At 42.3% G+C, this 4,270-nt stretch overlaps 1 non-coding gene across 1 annotated transcript; it reads right to left on the bottom strand.

Annotated features, from left to right (window-relative positions):
* Positions 1-3,860: 3,860 nt before the first annotated feature.
* Trnaa-cgc (transfer RNA alanine (anticodon CGC)) lies at positions 3,861-3,933 on the bottom strand. The gene has a single exon. It is a non-coding gene; the product is annotated as a tRNA-Ala (tRNA).
* Positions 3,934-4,270: the final 337 nt, after the last annotated feature.

The raw sequence follows: 4,270 nt of genomic DNA, 5'->3' as shown, positions 1-4,270 counted from the left end.
CTCTGGGATGTCCCAGGATGTTCCCGAACATTCTGGAATCATCCCGAATGTTCCAGAATATTCCAGAACATTCCAGAACACCCCGGATCATTGTGGAAAATTCTGACACATGTTGAGGTATTCTATCGAATACTCTCGAATGTTCTGCAATGTTCTCGAATACACTGGAATGTTTTAGAAGTTCCTAGAGGACGAATCTTCCCAGCCCTTATACCTTGAAAAGCACGCCCTTCAGGTAAAAACGGAAACCTACTTCATGGATGGGGGGATAGAGGGCTACCACACCACATAACTCCCTTGATCGTACCGGGACTTGTTTTTGAGTATTGCCGGCACTCAAATTGTGCACTTACTTTAACAATACGCATTGATTACACCAGTGGGGCGTGCCTTTCTAGTGACTGATTTGGCTGAAGCTGTCTGCTTTATCTATATTCCAGCATAGTGTAGGCCTTTTCTTCTGTGTTGTTCAAGTTGTCTGTTTCATGCTTCCGTCAGATCGTTATCAGAAATAGTAGGTGTAGGTGTTTGTCTGAGTGTTTTCATTTATATTTTATAAACGGCAGTCATATGAAAACGAGACAAACGGAAAAAACAAAGTAATTTGTTATTTATCTCAAAAGTAATAGTCATAACTGTTAACACATTTCTCCCACTGAGAGACAAGACAGTCAGTGCCGCAATGGAAAAATTTTTGGTCTTGCCTACAGAAGCATTATTGTAGCCATGTGTTCACCTCTTCATCCGAAGCAAATTGACGGCCACGAATCTGTTTCTTCAGGACTCCGAAAATAAGAAAGTCGCATGGGAAGAGATCGGGAGTGTATGGAGGATGTGTAAGGGTATTTCCAGTGATACTTCTGGAGCGTAGTCGAAACACTCTTGGAAGCATGTGTGAAGAAGTTATCCTGAAACCGACTGACGGCGTTTCGACTACGATGCAAAAGTTTAGCCCATACGATTTTCATTCGTGCACTGCAATTTTCTCCGGACGAAGAGGTGCACGACTAGGCACAACCATGGTTCCTTAGGCAACCACAAACATTGTTCCACGCTGGAAATTACAGTCTCGTCTCTCAGTGGGATAAATGTGTTAACTGTTATGGCGATTACTTTTCAAATAATTGCTTCCGTACAATTTTTACTTCTGCATCGCTTTCATGTGACTGCCCCTTACTTTGTGAACTGTGCCCGACAGTGAAGGAATCTTCACTGTTCTTACCAACACGTAGAGTTGCGTGGAAGCAGATTTCTTGATTTTCTTTGTGCTCTCCCTTTTTTAAGAGCCCAATTGGCATTTTATGTTATATATTAAGCTGGGGTGTAGTTATTTGATTTGGGAGGACGCAATATTTTCTTTTTTTTTTTAACTATTTTGTTCATTTACTTAATAATGCCCTCACAGTTCCCAGCCACTTAGCACTCCCAATGTTCTCGGCACCTCAGAGGCGTGGATTATGCGTACTCAAATATCGATGATGAAATATTAGGTTTTATACATCATTATCCCATATGGTACGTTCTAACAATTTATGGCTACCACGAATTTATTCGCTTATTTTCGTTTCGTGAAAAAAAGACGTAAAAGAAATGTATTATGAAAATAAATCTGTTGTTGTTTGTTGTTGTGGTCTTCAGTCCTGAGACTGGTTTGATGCAGCTCTCCATGCTACTCTATCCTGTGCAAGCTTCTTCATCTCCCAGTACCTACTGCAACCTACATCCTTCTGAATCTGCTTAGTGTATTGATCTCGTGGTCTCCCTCTACGATTTTTACCCTCCACGCTGCCCTCCAATGCTAAATTTGTGATCCTTTGATGCCTCAGAACATGTCCTACCAACCGATTCCTTCTTCTAGTCAAGTTGTGCCACAAACTTCTCTTCTCCCCAATCCTATTCAATACCTCCTCATTAGTTACATGATCTACCCACCCTAGCTTCAGCATTCTTCTGTAGCACCACATTTCGAAAGCTTCTATTCTCTTCGTCTCCAAACTGGTTATCGTCCATGTTTCACTTCCATACATGGCTACACTCCATACAAATACTTTCAGAAACGACTTCCTGACACTTAAATCTATACTCGATGTTAACAAATTTCTCTTCTTCAGAAACGATTTCCTTGCCATTGCCAGTCTACATTTTATATCCTCTCTACTTCGACCATCATCAGTTATTTTACTCCCTAAATAGCAAAACTCCGTTACTACTTTAAGTGTCTCATTTCCTAATCTAATCCCCTCAGCATCACCCGATTTAATTTGACTACATTCCATTATCCTCGTTTTGCTTTTGTTGATGTTCATCTTATATCCTCCTTTCAAGACACTGTCCATTCCGTTCAACTACTCTTCCAAGTCCTTTGCTGTCTCTGACAGAATTACAATGTCACCGGCGAACCTCAAAAATAAATCTAAAAGAATAATAACTACCCTCCATCCAGTGAACTGACTCTAACTATTCTCTGTTGCATTGTGACTAATTTGATGTCGTCATTCATCTTTGCTTGCTACTTTTAAACGTTCTTCTCTGAGTTGCAGTAACCTACCGCCAGCAAAAACTACGTAATGTATCGGATGATAAGGCCATCGGTTCAGCAAAATTATTAAATGCTCTTGGTGAGTAAAACAGCGGAGTGCAGCGCTAGGAGCACAGCTGAAGCGGCTTCGGCCGTGCAGGTGGTGCAGCGCAGTAAACCCAGGGAGTCGTATAATCCGGAGAAGGACGGGTCATAAGCCGTAAAATGCGGCGGGTCGCCACGGATGCACAAATTTTATTACGGCCGCGGTTCTCGTTACACGTCGCTGTCCCCCTAAATGTGGTCTGCTCGTTCACGACACACGAGATAATTCCACCAGCTTTTCAAATATTCAGCTTCATTCACGCTGTGCAACGGAAGTTTTCAACAATTTAGCAGACAACCGACTTATGAAGCCGTTCCACGCATACGTCTGTGCTCCACTGCATACTGCACAGCGCATAGCGTACGGCAGTTCATATCGGTATTACTAATTCGCTGTGCTGTTTCCGTCAGGTACGGATCGGGGTGTAAATTACTTTCAGCAAGCCACCCTAAACTGCAGCCTAATTATCATGGTCCCAGGATGTGATGTAAGATGAGTGTATTATGTTTGCAACTTAGAGGTCAGGAGGCAGATTGTTTCACATTGAACATTTGGAAAAGTGATATAGTTCTGACTTCTGAAACACCTTACCTAGATAGGCTGAATAATGTAAGAAGCTAAAAGCTAAAGACAATTAGCGGAATAAAAGACGTATTCCGGTTTGGAACGTTGATTAGAATTAAGGAAGAATTTTGGGCATTCTTCATACTACTATGTGTGTGTGATTAGGGACACTCTCAAATGAAAGAAGTCAGCAACTTAGCGTAGCAGCACAGTTGCAGTAAAATACAAAAACTTCAGAGGAGACAATTATTTTTTCAAATTTACGAACGGAGCAGAGAAGGCAGAAAAGAAAGAAGATGCACGAGAAAAGATTCAGCAGAAGATCGACGCCGAAGAAGGAAATTGATAACACGAAGAATCAAAATAATGATATACTTGAAGGGATCAGTCATCATCACAAAACACGAGTACGTATACGTCACACTAACAGAGACTGTTAACGAAGTAGGCAAAGGCGTTATTTATCTGAGATAAGAGGAGGTAGACTGAGAATTAGGAGGAGGAGGAGGAGATTACTGTTTAGCGTCCCGTCGACAACGAGGTCATTAGAGACGGAGCGCAAGCTCGGGGTGAGGGAAGGATGGGAAGGAAATCGGCCGTGCCCTTTCAAAGGAACCATCCCGGCATTTGCCTGAAGCGATTTAGGGAAATCACGGAAAACCTAAATCAGGATGGCCGGAGACGGGATTGAACCGTCGTCCTCCCGAATGCGAGTCCAGTGTGCTAACCACTGCGCCACCTCGCCCGGTGAGAATTACAGTAGTTGCGTGGAATGTGTTGCAAAAACTGACTATTTGTTCATTTCCAACTTTGAGGAAGTGGTCTGTTGTCAAGTTACTGACTGTGAGGACCAAAGCACATGTTAAAGCTGATTGCGAAATAATAGTAGGCCTAAATAGACGTCACGTTACTGAAATACATCGTTATGTGGGAGTCCATTTTTGTGCTTAAAACTGTGTCCCTATATCAGCCCAGCTCACCCCACTTTCATTTCCTCTCTAAAGAGTTTAAGAAGTTTTACCAGCGAAGCTTGCACAGGAACACAGTGCAACAGAGTAGCAGTGGGAATTAATAGCATTTTT

This window comes from Schistocerca serialis, chromosome 7 (assembly GCF_023864345.2).
Source record: "Schistocerca serialis cubense isolate TAMUIC-IGC-003099 chromosome 7, iqSchSeri2.2, whole genome shotgun sequence".
Classification (NCBI taxonomy): domain Eukaryota; kingdom Metazoa; phylum Arthropoda; class Insecta; order Orthoptera; family Acrididae; genus Schistocerca; species Schistocerca serialis.
This window is presented reverse-complemented; position numbering and strand designations above follow the sequence as displayed.